The 18,417-nt window shown below is 34.2% G+C and overlaps 1 protein-coding gene and 1 non-coding gene across 2 annotated transcripts in view; one reads left to right on the top strand and one right to left on the bottom strand.

The window, feature by feature from the left end:
- The window catches only part of LOC138693303 (lachesin-like), a 1,195,137-nt gene that overhangs the window by 641,230 nt on the left and 535,490 nt on the right, over nucleotides 1-18,417 (bottom strand). The window lies entirely within an intron of this gene.
- Nucleotides 8,814-8,885, top strand: TRNAK-CUU (transfer RNA lysine (anticodon CUU)). Its single transcript has one exon. It is a non-coding gene; the product is annotated as a tRNA-Lys (tRNA).

The raw sequence follows: 18,417 nt of genomic DNA, 5'->3' as shown, positions 1-18,417 counted from the left end.
TGTTGAGATGGTATAATAATACATTTGAAGGCAGTTGTATTTTCGTAAGCCAATTAATATTTTATTGTATTGGAGTACTTTGTTAATTCTAATCTTTATATACTTTCTTCTAATCGTGTAATAGTCAATTAAATCCCACTCGAGTTTTGATTTTCTCTAAATAAATCAAAACCTCTAGTGAGATTACTGTTGATAAAATTATAAGATAGATGTAAGCGCTTCTTTAAAGAAAACAAAAACAAATTGTATAAGAAGAAAGCAATAAAGGACAAGTATGTACAGAAGGAAGCTATAAAGAAACGAGAGAAAATTTAATTAGGATAAACGAATCAGAAAAAGGAACAAAGAAGTAAAGGAGGAAAACAAGTAAGACAAATAATAAGAAAGGAAGACGTTAGTAAAAAGTTTGAATACATGAACCAAAGAAATAAAGATGACAAGAAAGGAGGGAGAGAGACCACCGATATGGAATAGTGGTTAGCATGTCTGACTACGTAACTAAAGAGCTCGACTTGGAGATCTGATGGGACAATTCTCAACCAATTCTGCTTGTTTGAATTATTGAGATTATTTCCCTTCTGTTATTGTACTCTGATGTTCAAAGATATCTGGTCGATATTGATCGATAATTTGTTCGTGTAAGTGTGGCTTCTGTAGTTATTACTTATATGAATAGATGGCGAAGATAATAGGCCTACCAGAAACATGTTCATGTAAATATTAACATACGATCGTTATGTTAGAGAAAACAGTTAAAATTCCATATTCATTGAATAAGGGCTTAAAGTGTTCACTTGGACCAAAACCCTTAATTGTACGCACAGCGCTTATCTGGAGAAGAAGAAGAAGAAGAACAAGAAGAAGAACATATTTTACAATGACTCTACTCTATAACAGCAAATTAAATTCCATAATTCAAATGAGACTTGAAGAAACCATGACAGGTTTTATTAAGGCACTGCCAGAAACTAATAGTTTCAATCCTCTTAGTAAGTAAATGACGTATGACCGCCGAGACCACCGAGGACGGCCCGTGTTGGTGTTCGAGAAGATATTCATAATATTTCATGACAAGGCTTAGGATCCGGGACACTTTAGCAACCAATGTACGCGCAACTTGACTATAGAGTTCCTTGAACATAGTAGACAGACATACTGTGAATGTAAACAACGATGTCAATGTGCTGCGTTATATTCAACAGTTAATAGTATAATCTAGTGACGGTGGAAAGTGAGTAGTAGTAGTAGTAGTAGGTTATTTTACGACGCTTTATCAACATCTTAGATTATTTGGCGTCTGAATGAGATGAAGATGACAACGCCGGTGAAATGAGTCCGCGGTCCAGCGCCGATAGTGAACCAGCATTTGCTCATATTGGGTTGAGGGAAAACCATGGAAAAAACCTCAACCAGGTAACTTGCCCAGACCGGGATTCGAACCCTGGCCACCTGGTTTCGCAGCCAGACGCGCTAACCGTTATTCCACAGATGTGGACGTGGAAAATGAAGTAGGATACATACCTCAAGTATTCATGTCCCTCGACGACGTTGAAGGCGTTAGCGTTACAATGAACAACCATGTACAGTACATACTTAAAACTAGTTAAGAAAACTGTTCACTATGAATTGAAAATACACTGTGATGGCCTGAGTTCGTTTCGTAGGGAGAGGCGGAAGAATATTGTATCTCTGATCACGAACCGGATTCTACACTAACGCACAGGTAAAGAAAACTCAACGCGCCACCTCACTCCATCTGTACTCCGTTGGACTGTAACGTCACTTCATTTTTAAGTTGTCTCAGATCCTAAGCCTGCTCATGACCTTTACAGAATTTCCTGTGTCGGCGAAATGATCTCTCAGAATATTGAATGTCTTTTTAATGGAAATCACATAGAGCATCCCTCTATGTTGATGAACAAATACTTATATATCCGAATATATCAATTTTAGGGGACATTTTATTTGACTTTTTTCTTCTTTAGAAGAATACTACCATCTCTCAGAATACTGAATGTTTCTTTTTTAATGGAAATCACATTGAACATCTGCTATGATGTTGTCGAACAGGTAAGATATTAGACTCTACTAATTTTAGGACTCACATTTATTAGTTTCTTCTTGTTTTCATGGATACTACAACCTTTAAAAATATTGATTTTTTTAACACACTACATAATATGTTGATTTATTCAGACAGTTGTCATATGCTGATGCTTTTCGCAATTTTCGTACCGGTAACCATAAAGTAAAAGCTTAAAAGTGTTATGCTCAATATTTTACATATTCTGAATTAAACTTGTAGGCCTACAACTTAGATTCTTCTCTAGAGTTGAACTGACATAGCACGATGTTCATCACTTGTATCTTTTTGATGTTGTGGTTACGTAAGCAAAGTATACTCCTTTCTTTATCCATGTCTACTAATGCCCAGGAGCTCGCTTTGTCTTCCCTTCATGCTTCTTCATGGTTTGTAAACAGATTTCATTGTGTTTGTGGATAAAAGTGGATACATCATGTTTAAACGGCTATTAAAACATGAATTCAGAAAAGTATTGTTAATACAAATATTTCACCAGTCTGGTAAATGACTCTTGAATGGGACGCAGAGCTCCATGGAAACATGTCATGATATTTTAAATGACTGCCAGCAGGTATATACGCTAATTATTTTCATTAATTAAATTTATATCAAGTACTACAAAGGCCGGAGTATAACATATCCCTGTTAATCAATTCGTGCTTTCCTGTTATCACAAAAAAAAACCTAGGTAAACAGAATTTATACGCTGGAATACTGCGTGTTTTTCGATTACAAAAGTGAGATGTGTGCTTGTACTGGATTTTGTGTCAATGGAATTCACTAACACGTTTGAAGTTAAATATAAATTTCAGAATGATGTGACTTTTATCCATCTGGGAAGACAACGAATTATACATCTTGATTACACAACTTTTAACACTGTATCACTTCGGAATATATATGATAAGAACTTTGTTGTGTTAAATTTTAACGTACCTTGTTAACATGTTTCGACCTATTTTCGGTCATCTTCGGAACTGGTCGTTGTTGGCCTTGGCTCCTCTTGTTTCCTGTGTGGGTGCGTTCGTAGTGTAGAGTCAAAGAATGTATGTGTTTTGAAATTGAGTATTTTAGTACCGGAACTATTATTTTAATTTAGTTTTTTTAAATGTCTTAATTGCTTTGCTCCAGCCAGCCCTACACACCCCAACGATATTCTCAACACACAACTCAATTTCAAAACACATACACTCTTTGACTCTACACTACGAACGCACCCACACAGGAAACAAGAGGTGCCAAGACCAACAACGACCAGTTCCGAAGATGACCGAAAATAGGCCGAAACATGTTAACAAGGTACGTTAAAATGTAACACAACAAAGTTCTTATCATACATATTCCGACAACGAATTAGTTAAAGATATCAGGAGCTTCTAAACTTGCAGAATTCAAGGGAATGTGAAAAGAAAACTTAAACAGGTAAGATATTAATAATTTTATTACTCATCTTCATTACCCTCTTATCTTGTTTTCATGAATACTCTCAAAATATTGAATGTTTTTAAACACTCTGAAGAGTTTGCTGATTGCTTCTGTACTAAATGAAAATTCTGCCGTGTTTCGAAGTTCATGTCTTGCTCTGAAACCGTTGTCGTCTACGATAGTCTAGCTCAGAGGTCGTCAGCGCAGAGCACCCTGGGACTAGCGTCTCTTACCCGCGGAAAACACAGTGCACCATGGTGCACTCGTAGCTGCTAGCGGTATGCTCTCTATCTCTTCCTGCTGCACGACGGGGCACACGGGACGGCACCGCTTACCCTTTGCACATTTCAGCGACTGTTGACGACCACTAGGCCTAGCTGTTGAATTCGATTTTGCACGTTCAGTCACTGGCGCAGGCGATAAAATTCTTCACTTAACTTTCGCCGGGTGGGACGTAAAGCTGAGAGGCCCCAGTAGAAGATTTAAGAATTGTAAAAGAACTCTGTCCCTGAAACAGGACACCAGGTAAATTTTGCAGTTCATTTTTTTTTTCACTTAGAAATGTGAAATTAGCACAATGGACCAATATTAGTGGCCTAAGTTTGGTTCTTCCTCACTCTCCATGTCTAATTTGTGCCACATAGGCCTACTCAAACCACAGTCGAGCCATTACGCATATAATTCTCAAGTTGAAGGGTTGAGATGGGTAGAATCCATAGTAATAGATTTTCAACCCAGCAGATGCCACAAAGACTTATTATAGTCACCAGATATTACATACCATCCCAGAATGTAAGCTAGTCTTGTTAACTTGATGAATTGCAAGCAATTCCGTAAACAACTTCGCATGTCAGTAGGACTTGTCAATACTACTACTGCTCCTGCTACTACTGTTACTATTTACTATTGTTACCATTACCGCCGCCTCTACTACTGCTACTGCTACTACTGTTACTATTTACTAGTGTTACCATTACCGCCGCCTCTACTTCTGTTGCTGCTACTACCACTATTACTAATACTACTATCACCACCATCACTCAAACTACAACCACAATTACTACAACTACAACTACAACTGCTAGTATTGCTACTATTACAAGTAATACTACAGCAACTACTACACTACTAGATCTACTATTATTACTACTACTACCACTTCAGCTGTTACTGCTACTATTACAATACCATCATCACCATTATTCAGTTCACTCAGATAGTTTTTTCCTTCATGGTAGGTATGATGTATAGAAAATTTATTATCTTTATTACTATCATTTTTATTATTATTATTATTATTATTATTATTATTATTATTATTATTATTATGATGATCACCTATTACTATTGGTCTTAGTTCAGACTAAATGATGGATGAAACCTGCATTATCTTAATCTCTTATTTCAAATTCTATATACAATCCGATCTATGATAGGACTATACATATTTTCTATGGACAGCATTTTAAATAAATCTAAGCTAGTCTGGTGTGTTATACAATGGCAATATTTTATGTCCTCACTTATTTCCAGCTCTCTTAATAAAGCGTTAGTTCACCTAGTAAACTTTTTTAAAGTCATATTTCGAGTCTGTTATTACAGATACAAGTTGCTTTATGTTTAGATTAATTTCTTATATATATTTTCTTCATGCTTGGACTAACTCTTCTTCTGTTGCATTTCCTTTAAGTGCAATGACATCGAGCAAATATTCTTATATAGCTATAGAGACATCCTTCGTAGCTCCGCGGGTGAACATTACCAATTCTACTGTATCAATATCTGTGTTTCTGGCTAAAGCGAGAGAATAGACCACAGTTTGATGCACCTCTGATATTTCTCGTTCAGCTTGTATACCAATATACCTTAACCTCCTTTGAAATAATCCACACGGACAATATAAACGTTAAAAACATCAGATTATTCTGGACAAATAATTTTAGCAACTTTATTCAGACATGTTTTAATGAGCACTTCAAAAATTCTGCGAATTCTAAAGCACTAACCTGCATAGAGTTCCTTTTACTCATATCTTGTTTCATCGTATTTTAGTACCGGAACTATTATTTTCATTTAGTTCTTTTTTAATGTTTTAATTGCTTTGCTCCGTCCAGCTCTAACAAAAGAAAAGTATTTTTATCCTTATTTTCCTAATGTATACATTCCCGTTTACAACTACATTGGATATGTTCATGTTTAACTATGATTTCATGATAACCATTATGACATGTCGTAATATCGCTCGATGTTTGGTTTATAAGTGCCTATCAGAATTTCAGAACACAAGAGGCGTCTTTATTGTCATCATGTGCACAACAAATACTGTTCCTCCCATTCTTCCGTCTTCGTTTCCTAACAGACGTAGGTTTTGAGAAAGAAGCAATCTAAATCTAAGCAGGTAACCCGCCACTGATAGATACCTGTGTACTGGAGTTGTAGGGGAGTTGGATGAAAGGGAGGGGGTGAAACAAAGACAGTTTACTGCGCTGAACCTGCGACGTCACTATTGCCAGTAATCATGATTCCATTTTTTCCGATTCCTGGTCTAAGATAACACCAAACATTACATTGGCAAAGCACATATCTCAGGAGTCGTCATCTGAGTGCACTATGGTGCAAATATAGTTTGCTCGTTAGCTCAGTTCTAACCCCTAGACATCAACTGTGCAGCAGGAGTTGGGGGAAGGATTCAGGTGATGGCAGTGGCGTCCTTTCACTTCTTCAACCCTTTTAATCAGTATCTAATAATTATAATAAAAATAAACACGGAAGAAGCATGTACAGTACTTAATTTATTTTAAGAGGAACTGTGTAATAAGTAAATCAATTTTCAGTTTAAGACAAGAAACAAATTGTATTTTTCCGTTATGTATTGTAACGGTTTTGAAAGCAAATATATTTATTTATATATTTATATTTTACAAAATATGAAACAAATCGAATCCATTAGTAATATTTAAATCATGTCATCCTATTCCTTTGTTCAAGTGTCGTCAATAAAATAAAATGAATTATCCATTTTTTTACCTGACACTATATATCATAAAATAAATTATTTTATTACAATGTAAATAAAAAATTATTAAAATTATTTTCGCTGATCATTAGCATTAGTTTTCCTGGATTTTTTAATTCGTTTTTCCTTCAGTAACGGTTAAATGTTAAGTGTCAATACTCGTGTAGAACACAATTGAAGAAGGCATTTTAAATTACAGTACGGTCAGAAAGTTGGCTTCTGTGATGGGATGCGTTCGCTTGGCTCGACATACTACACACTACTACCTCCTCAGCCAGCGTCTCGGTGCTCCGAACTAATATGCAGGCCAGTTGACGATGGCTGACATATCTCCTTACACCAGCTATAGTCAAACTCAGATATGAATTTCGCGCAAAATTAAAGCTGCGTGGACCTGCCGGTGCGTAAACCACGACCGGCATTATTTATAATAGCCATTATTATTGCTATTATATTGGTTTTGAAACTATTTAAATAAACGAGATGCGATCATTAACTAAATTGTTATGTTTGATAGGTCAGCTATGTTAAAAATGTAATTACATGCATATATAATTAATTCAATGAAGTGTTGATATTTATAACTTGCCAGCGAGGTGTTTTAATACGATGTATTGTGATTTACCAAAGTAATAGGTTTCAAATTTTGTTAAGCACCATTACAGTAGTCTGTAAAATCACTCAGTAATTAACACGTTCATTTTAATTTACATGGTGATTTGGTTCGTTAACATGAAAGGTCTGTGTGAATATTACAATAGAAGTGTGTATGTAGATTTCAATTAAACTGCTTTGTACAATTTAATGTCCATGGTATGGGGAGGTTTGTGTCACAAGTAAGCGGCTATATCTATTTCGTTCTCCAAAGTGCTTGGTGCATTATTACGGACCCCTTTTAGCATAAAAAATAACCATATAAGCACACATTCTACCACATGACTAAAAAGTGTTCTCATATCTACCAAATGTTTAACACAGAACTGATTTAGTATTTGTGAATATAATTTTATTATGCGTGGTTGTAATTGTCACAGATATACAATGTTTGCAAATTAATGATGATGATGATGACAACGACGACGACAACGACGACGGTCATAGGACTGATGAATAAGGTGCACTGTTTTACATTAAAAATGATATTTAATGTCTGTAGTCTTATGTGTGTGTTATACGGGTGATTCACGAGGATTTACCGTCACTTACGGAGCTTATTTCCAAAGATATTCTGAGCAAAAATTGCCACATAAACATTTGTCCTAACGCAATATTTTCAAAGTTACATTAATTTGAAGTTGTTAGTAAAATATATTTTTTCTTTTGTTTTACGGTTAAAAAAATATTACAAATAGAGAATGAACTATTCAGAAGTATCATTTCTTTAAGTGGCTAGTATTCTAAAGCTAAAAATGTGTTGTTAATTGCTTTTTGCAGATTTTATTTTTCAATTTTTAACTAAAAATGACATCATTCTTACGAACTTATCACAAATTGTCACAAATCATACGACTTTACCTAGGAACTTGATTATTTACAGTTTAATTATGCATCCTAATGTACAGTGTTAAAGAATTTATAAGAGCGGCGTGATTTGTAACAATTACTGTAGTGATAAATGCTCAACAAAATGTAATTTTGTATAATTTCGAGGGAAAAATTGTTCCGGAGCCGGGTATCGAACCCGGGATCTTTGGTTTAACGTACCAACGCTCTACCACTGAGCTACTCGGGAACTCTAACCGACACCGATCCAATTTTTCCCTCTATATCCACAGACCTCAAAGTGGGCTGACAACCGTCAAGCAACCAACTTCGAGTGCACACTAACTCCGTGTGACTTAAATTGTGGTTTTCTGTTCACGAACAGTGACGTGTATTATACAAATCAAGATTTTCAGGTATAACTCCTTGTAAAGTTGATTTGAATAATTTCGAGGGAAAAATTGTTCCGGAGCCGGGTATCGAACCCGGGACCTTTGGTTTAACGTACCAACGCTCTACCACTGAGCTACTCGGAAACTCTAACCGACACCGATCCAATTTTTCCCTCTATATCCACAGACCTCAAAGTGGGCTGACAACCGTCAAGCAACCAACTTCGAGTGCACACTAACTCCGTGTGACTTAAAATCTTGATTTGCATAATACACGTCACTGTTCGTTAACAGAAAACCACAATTTAAGTCACACGGAGTTAGTGTGCACTCGAAGTTGGTTGCTTGACGGTTGTCAGCCCACTTTGAGGTCTGTGGATATAGAGGGAAAAATTGGATCGGTGTAGGTTAGAGTTCCCGAGTAGTTCAGTGGTAGAGCGTTGGTACCTTAAACCAAAGGTCCCGGGTTCGATACCCGGCTCCGGAACAATTTTTCCCTCGAAATTATTCAAATCAACTTTACAGGGAGTTATACCTGAAAATCTTTATTTGTGTAATTTTGTAGTTAAAAATCGAAAAAAAAAAAAATATATATATATATATATATATATATATGTACAAAGCAACTATGGAATTCACAACACATTTTTATTTTCAGAATACTAGCTAATTAAAGAAATGATACTCCTGAATAGTTCATTCTTTATCTGTAATATTCTTTTACCCTTAAAAACTAAAAAAAAAAAAATGGTATTTTACAAACAACTTCCAATTAGTGTAATTCTCAAAATATTCAGATTAGGACAAATGTTTACATGACATTTCTTGCTCAGAATGCCTTCGGAAATAAGCTCCGTAAGGGACGGTAAATTCTCGTGAATCACCCTGTATAAAGAATGTTTACTTGATGGTAATACAGTATTTTACCCAATTTCACATAATTATCGAGGAGAATGCAGCGTGTGAAATTGACAGACAGAATAACGAATAGAGCTGTGCTAGTAAGAGTGAGTGAATAAAGAATACGTAATGCTGAAAATGACCAAGTAAAGAAAAAGAAATTGGCCTGGCCACTGGCTAAGAAGAAATTGGCTACTGAAAGATGCACTGCAAGGAACGGTGAGCGGAAAAAAGTTCGGAGCAGAAGAAGATATCAGGTGACAGAAAACGTTAAAATACATGGATCACATTCGGAAGCTAAGAGGAAGGCGGAAAACAGGAAAGATTAAGCATGCTGGGTTTGCAGTGAAAGACTTTTCCTTGGGCTGAACACTATGAATGAATAAATTACAATTTTTGTTAATATTTGTGTGAAGTTTTTATAAAATCATAAAGTTACCAAAATTTACATCACATTTTTTGGAATAATGAGTGGTTGAAAGCAAAGGCAAAGTAGGAGGAAAAATCACAATATTTGCTATAGGAATGTAATGATTCATTCCTTAGCGACCATTCAAAGTTCCAATGCTATCGGTAGATCACAGTTAGGGAACCACTGGATTAATGTTAAGTAGTAGAACATCAAACCCTTCATTCATATGGGATTGTAATCTGAGTTGCACCACGGCTGGCACTGGAACAGTCTCGAGTATTGTTGTCATAAGTTGAAAGTAGGCAGTCAAGGCGGAAGATTGATGACTCAAGACATTATAACTTCTAAGAGGCAAGGTGCACTCCCGTCTCCAACACCCGTTCCTCATTCTTTTAGTCCCAACAGAAAACAGAAAAATCTTTTCTTAGTTTTCCTTATAGCCTTCCTCCTTTTTTACATCTTCTTTATGCTCTGAAATCCTCATCTGGATCTAGCCACGAAGAGCAGGAAGTCAAGGTTCTAGGTGTTACTTCGGGGTCAGGAATCACACAAAGGAACTGTCAGCAGCAAAAGACATTATGTGCTACGTACAGCTTAAGCCTCCATTTGAATACGAGTGCTAGAACGAAATTATATAAGAGTAACATCAGTGTTTTATTTATTCTACAATCAGGGTATCGAAATAACTGATTCATCGACATGGCAGCCTCAGGTTGAAAAAATATTTTTTTTTCCTATCTCTCATTTACAAAACTAAACACAAAAAGGTAGGATATAAAAATGCTTGTCGCTGAATTAAATATAGTTTATGAGTCCACATATATAACACGTTTGAATGAATGAACGAACCAACGAAAGAACGAACGAACGAATGCACGAACGAATGAACATCAACGAACGAGCGAATGTAATCATCAATATAGATCAATCGTTGTTTCAAATTATATGTTTATACAGTTATTAATAATCACAGTAAATCAGTTTATTTTATTTACAAAATAAAATGTTTTATTGACAGAATTCTAAACATGTTTTAAATCAACTGTAACGAAAATCCGAAAACATATATCATCCTCGTGTCATCTTCAAGAGCTGACATGTTTTCAAAGCCAATGGCTAAAGCATTTGCTACTTTCTTCACACGGTACACTGGATAATTAAATTAGAATTAATGTTACGATGATGATATATTGTAAACATTTCACGCATTAGAGACAATTCAGTTCCTTTATCATGTTGGAAATGATAATTAATAATTTATTTCTCGAAGTACTATTATTAAAAAATACACAGAAATGAAATAATTTAATATGCACCAAAATAAGATAACATTTCGTGTTCAGAATCTCACATAAAAGCCTTTTGTGCGAGATCGTGCGTATTTGCTTGGTTTCCGCACAGAACCAATACGCGGTAAGTGTGAAATACCACATTCAGTATTCCCAACGTAACATATAACAATTTCCCTCTTCTTACCGCTTAAGCGCGACATTCATTTGACTGCTTTAGGCTTTTAACATATTATTTTAGAGACGTTTAACATAGTAATAATTATAAATTGGAAACTTACCACTGCAATTTCACCTAAATTGCAATGTTAATTATTGTTTTTAAATATTTGCAAAAATTAAGTAAAGTCTACTACTCCACGAAACTTATTGCATTCCTGATACAAGTAAAATTAAGGAAGCCGTGAAAAAATCAACAAGATTACTGATGCCGATGTTATTAGCCTACTGCAATATGTTATATAAATAATATTGTTAAAATATTAAAATGAAAAATAGATAATTACATAACCTTACCGTTTGTTTTAAGTTCGCATTTATAGACTGGGGGGAAAAAAGACAGACGTATATCACGGCCTGCTGGAGTATAGTAAACACAGAAAACATTTTATAGCAACAATGTTGAAGAAAGATATTTTGGTTTTCCGAAGTTGCCGTCAATAAACAGAAACCGACATGGAGATTTCATTGCAACTAATTAGAAATTCGTGTTTCAGGTATGTAATAAACGATCTTCGCACAAAATAATGTACGATACACGAGCGGTATGTTTGTTTTCATGTTCTCGGAAATTAAAAAAGCTTAACTACGTTTGGCTTTTTCAATCTTTTCCTCGACCATGAAAACGTCAACATACCGCTCTTGTAACATATATTACTATTTTGTGAAAGCAACATTTAGATATTTCACTTTATTTACATACTTTATGCTTTATATGTAATATTTCATTATTAATTTATTTATTTATTTTTCTATTAATTGATGTTCCCAAAAAATCATAACCATCATTTGGTGATAATGGGGGAAAAATTGACTTTGGAAATCATCAAATAAAGAAGATGTTATTTTCCTTTCTTTAATATTTTTGCTATCAAATAAAAATATATTATTTCCTTTGTAATAAGTTTCTGTTTTTACATGAATTCGAAAGTCAATTTTCTCCATTATTACAAAATGATGCTTAGCCCACATTTGTGAGCACCCATTTATTTGCAAAACTGGCATGTGAAAGCGATTTAATGTCAAGATATTTGGTCTTATTTAATGATTCACTTACGCGTAACAAAAAAAATACTACTACAGACAGGTAATCCTCTGTTAACGAGAATAGTATTCCCAGGATTCGTTCCCGGCCAAAGAGGGATAGAAACGAAAAGTATAAATAATTACACATCTCTTGTAAAATCTCTACTTCTATCTGTAATTACTTGACAAACTCATTTGTTAGTTTATTCCAAATAATGCAAAAGTTCACGAAGAATATCACCTAACGATTTTTGTAGTGTATTGTCATTGTGTGCGTGTGTGTTTGATTTTAAATATTGGTCCAATAATGGTTACTAAATATAGTCACACTTCATGTGCATCATTCCCGGATTTATTTATTTCTTGATACTACAGAGCAAATAGGCCTGTGACAAATGTTCGTAAAAGTTTTAGGAGAAAAATGTTATACACAGAAAACCAGAATTATAATATATCCATAGCGAATTTTTCAATAGTCCAGAGTTCTACATACATGTATTTTCATAAACATTGTGGAATAAATATTTTGTTGCATTACAATATTTCGACTATGGGAAAGAAAATGAAGATGAATAAAAAAGCTACTTTCAAATTATTGTATCAACGGAAGAAATATATAATAATAATTATTTTTTAATTATAAATTTATTTAATTATATATTTTCCAATCATAGGTACTGAGATTTACATCTTTGATCTAAACACAACTTCAATATTAAAAAATAAGACATAGAATGCAAAAGGAGAAGAAAATGTCCTTCATTGTCTCCTTAAGTTCCTCGCCTCCCAGTATCTGTCACACAGTTTCACCTTGGTTAAGGTTGGACAGCGAAGTAGGTGGTCCCTGTTCATATCTTCTTGTAGATCACACAAGGTACATTTTGGGTCTGGAAGTAAGCCAAAGCGATGGAGGTGTTGAGCTAGGCAGTCATGCCCAGTGCATAAGCGGAACTTTGCGACTTCTTCATTTCTTGATCTATTTGGTATTTCTAAGATGCTCCTTTGCCAGTCTTTCTCTTGTGTTCTGTTCTTAATATCCTGGGCGTAAGCTTCTTGGATAACATTCCTGATGTTTACTTTAGGTGTAAAATAATGTATTTGTTGTTTTGGTGTTTGGGTTATCTGGGCGCCTTTTTTAGCCAATATGTCGGCCTGGTCATTTCCATATATATTGCAATGGCCAGTATAGTTAAATTAAGGACTGTTACTATGGTAAAAAGAGGTCAACATACGTGAAAATGCAGTAGAATCATTCTAGAATGTTACAGTGCCTACATATAAAAAATTGACTGGAAAATGTTATCATACTATCAGGCTATGGATCTCTAAACTTAAAAAAGGCTATTTTATGTCCAAATTACCCCCAACCCATCCTATTAAAAGAATTCAATCAGGGATTCTAGAAAATATTAATATCTATACTAATAATAAATCTGTAGCAGAAATTTTTCTGGTAATTTTCGATTTTCCAAAAATAATCGGTCCTAACATATATAATTAATCACCCTGAAACCGAAAATCACTTTTTTGAAATTTTTGTTTGTATGTCTGTCTGTCTGTCTGTCTGTCTGTCTGTCTGTCTGTATGTTTGTTACCTTTTCATGCGATAATAGCTGAACGGATTTCGATCAAAATTGGAATATAAATTAAGTTAGTTGTAACTTAGATTTTAGGCTATATGGCATTCAAAATACATTATTTAAAAGGGGGGTTATAAGGGGACCTGAATTAAATAAATCTAAATATCTCGCGTATTATTGATTTTTGTGAAAAATATTACATAACAAACGTTTCTTTACAAATCATTTTCGATAAGTTTTATTCTTTGAAAAATTTTGATAGGACTGATATTTAATGAGATAAATGAGTTTTAAAATTAAAATAACTGCCATCTAAGGCCGTGAAACGAAATAAAAAATGACTTCGTCTATAAGGGGCCTTGGACAACAACAATCGAAAGCTATGAAAGATAGCCTACAGAGAATGTTTCTGTGTTTGTATGAAGTAATATCGGAAGCTAAATTAACCGATTTGTATAATTAATTATTATTTCACCATTGGAAAGTGTAGTTTCTCTAGATGGACATAATGCTATAATGTTATTACAGTAACTTCTGAGTATTCTCTGGACCAAAATGACGGCATTTTAATTATTTAAATACAATTTAAATTAAGTAACATATTAAACGATTTATCCTTCTATCAAACGCCTGGATCAAACGTCCTATTTTAATTATGCAATGACTTTATATTTATTTCTAACAGGTGCAGCGGAGCGCACGGGTATGGCTAGTAGATAATAATGTTTTGTTAACAATGACTTGCTGGAGAGATGTCCTGTTCTGTTTCAAAAATAGCGTAGGAAATATTTTATATGATGCTATTTGTAAGGACTTAAAACACGATATCTAAATATAAACCTCAATATTTTAAAGAAGATCCATCTAAACGACCAATTTGTTTAATGATCCACGGTTTGTAGTTTAATGGAAGCTTCACTGAATTTTGATATCCCAGCCATTCTTACTACATCATTGCTCTATTATCAGCGAATTATTATTTCGATGTACCCATTTAAATAGCTCCGTAGTTGAAGGGAACATTATATCAATAGCTATTATTACCTCCGTTATTTCAATATAAACTTAAACGTAGGAATATTCTCTAAATAGCATTGTAATCCTATTACATTGCGTAATAGCATGGAAAACATTTAATATATTGGACTGGAAGTAATCTGTGATTACAAAGCTTTAATATCACCTAATTCGAATTAAAATAATTGAATAATTTGTAAAGTAAAAGTAATTTGCAGTTTTGATCGCTCATGCACGTAACAACCATTTCAGCTGTCACTTTGACAACATCTATTACGCTTATTGCAGATGCGTGGCAAAAATTACAAAATGTATCCAATTTCTGCATTTATTCAATCCCCATGGCACAAACCCGTGAATAAACACTCGACTCAAAGCCAACGTAGAACTTCCTGCAGCATGTGCCGCAGCGCAATATGAATATATTCATACGAATTCATTAAAAATAAAAACACCACAAAATGTTTCAAAACACTGTACTTAGTAATACAATGAATAAATCGCAGAGAAAGACACGTGTGCATTTCAACACCAGCTTTGACGTTTGCAGCAAATAACTTCAATTACAGATATAGCAAAACGTGCATTCTTTCAAAGACTGATTAGCCAAAGGCTTTTTAACTACAGCAGACAACTTAATGATTTTAACACTATTTCTGCCGTAGCGGACTACCTAATGACGAAGAGTACTACACAAATTTTAATAGTTGCAACAGTAACAATGGTTCAGTTTTCTAATATTATTAATGATCATTCTCATTTTTTTATTTTAGTAGGTATTTTACGACGCTTTATCAACATCTTACGTTATTTAGTGTCTGAATGACATGAAGGTGATAATGCCGGTGAAATGAGTCCGGGGTCCAGCACCGAAAGTTACCCAGCATTTACTCTTATTGGGTTGAGGGAAAACTCCGGAAAAAAAAACATCAACCAGGTAACTTATCCCGACTGAGACCATTTTTCTTTATTTCTTTATTGATTATAGCCATATACCACATATCTGTATAAGTATTTACAACGAAATTGCTTTGTTTCATATGAATCATCCGCTACCAAACAAGTCATATCTGATGAATATGGCGGAATTGATTTAACTACAGAAGATAATTAATGAAGCTATGACTTAATAATTGTTGTTTTGTGGTACCAAACACGAATACTCAAGCGTTAGCATTAACTTCATCGGTTGTTTGCTTCATAGATAGGCCTAGTTAATCAAATGGAATCCATAAGTTTGTTTTTCCAGAATCTCAGAAGCCAAAAGGATGTCAGTCCAAAATCTCCATTTTGAGATATGGTGATATGAATGTTTCATTTCACACACATATTTATGACTTACTTCTTTTGGATATCGATAAATATATGCAAAGATTCATCCTTGCAATTCGGGAATATCAACATCAAAACAAGCGTTTATAAACCAACCATAAGCTAAAAATTCATTTTTTTTACAATTCATTTTGAGGATTTTTTCAGATGTCATAGTGAATTCAATTAAATTATTTTATTATTTTCAGTCCATGACTTATCATATAAATATTTAATGAGTGGTTCCTTTGTATGACATATTTTTCTGTTTGTATTAACATTTTCTTCGCGCCTGCTACATCATCAGATACATTCTTAAATTATCCAATATGTTAATCTCATTTCCAATGTGCACGAGCACAGTGAATACATATATTTCACACCTTGTAACCAAAATTTTAAACGAGTTGTCACTCACACTAATAAAATTAACAACTTATACAAATTTTGCATGACCAATCACAAAACCAAGTCAGAAATAATTGTAAAAATGTAAGTGAAAGCTCGTAGCATACATTTTTAATGTTCTTACTTTGTATTTTTTAACTTTAAATTTTAACCTTTGTTTTATTGATATTTCATATTTGATGTTTTGGCGGCGCTTGCATTCTTTTCCGTTCTGACGCAAATATCTCACCTGAATTTAAGCATGCGTTATGTCATAAATAACTCATCTCCAAAAATTATTTTATCTAATGAAGTTGTGACATGCAAGAGTATAATCGTGAAAATTAAGCTTTATATATCATTTTTCCAGGATATTACCTATGATTCTTCAATTTGCAACTAGAGTGGTAGAACGTTAGGAGAGAAGTAAGTACAATGACAATGAAACCAATTTATCACATGTGCAAATATCACAATCGGAACATGGCATTATTATACAGTAACTCTATAAATTTCCATCAATGGAAACACATGAGACTAATATTCAGGCTGAAACGGGAGAGTATTGGAACTCATTAAACAATATTCATCCGTTTTGTAATAGGCTACTCTTAACTTTGGGTAACGTATAAGTTATCTACCAACCTGCACTAGAGAAAACCTGTAGGCCTGACGCGGAAAATGATTAATGTCAATAACTCAATACATAGCCTATAAAAGTTAGATAACACAAATTTAAATGTAAAGTGAAACGTAAATAAAGAGTTCTATATATTTGTAACTTATTTATTAATGAACAGTTTAACCATTGTTGCATAATTACTGAAAATATCCGAAACAATTTTCTCTCACTTACCATCTTCAATCGCTTGTTATGCTCAAACTATGCGTTGAAATTATACATATTGCGAGTGGAATACGTAAGTAAACAAGAGTTTTTTATTTATTTTATTTTATTTATTCATTTGTTGTTGAACACAACAGGCAAAGCCCAATTACAATGTTCACGACTAACAAATTAATTTATAAAACATGAACAAGGAAAAGGAAACATACAAATCTATATTAGGATTTTATGGTTTAACAAACGATTTTAGTGATCCGAGGTTTGCTAGAGAGTGGGTTCTGCATCGCTTGAGTTCATTACATGGTTGGTCTTCTTTACGAGGTTTTCTCCAAATGTAACACAAATGTTAGGTAATCCTGAAGAAAATACATATTGCTTTGTAGAATTCCTTTAACACTATATAGTTCAGGAGTTGATACAGTGCCGTTTAATAACCGAATGCTTGTTGGGGATCAATGCCATTATATTTTCACAGTAATATTGAGTCGAATTTCACGAGAAAATTCATAGATGTTTTAATGTGCATCAGAGAATGACGTTCCATTCCAGTCCCACGCACTGCGGTTCAGAAACACTTGTGAAAGGAAAGATTTATGAATCACTTTTCAGTAAACCAACAATGAAGTGAAGTCATCCAAGTTTTGTTGAGAAGTGTGTTATTACAGAGCTCATGAAGTTGGTGTGTGCCCTGCACTCCCAAAACTTCTACCGAGTCAGTGTCTTCATAATGGGGACAGATCCGCCCCGTGTTTTGTCTTACGCTGCATTGTTGGGCGAGTGGTTGCGAATAGTAATTACAGGAGACTAGCAAATAGCGGAGAGCAAGATGGCTTTTCAGAGAGAGTGTTCGCTGTCTGAGTTATCGTACGGCACACGGGAATCATAAATCCATCTGTTGCACAACTCTTGAACACTCGCTATATCGGTACTTCCTTATAATGCATAGTATTAAAAACAAGTGAGTCGCTCTCCCTCTCTTCTTGTTACCATGCAAATGAATTTCAGTGTTGTGTGTTGGCGTGTCACGTGGT

Source organism: Periplaneta americana, chromosome 17 (assembly GCF_040183065.1).
Source record: "Periplaneta americana isolate PAMFEO1 chromosome 17, P.americana_PAMFEO1_priV1, whole genome shotgun sequence".
NCBI lineage: Eukaryota > Metazoa > Arthropoda > Insecta > Blattodea > Blattidae > Periplaneta > Periplaneta americana.
The sequence above is the reverse complement of the archived record's forward strand: the minus strand, read 5'-3'. Positions and strand labels throughout refer to the sequence as shown.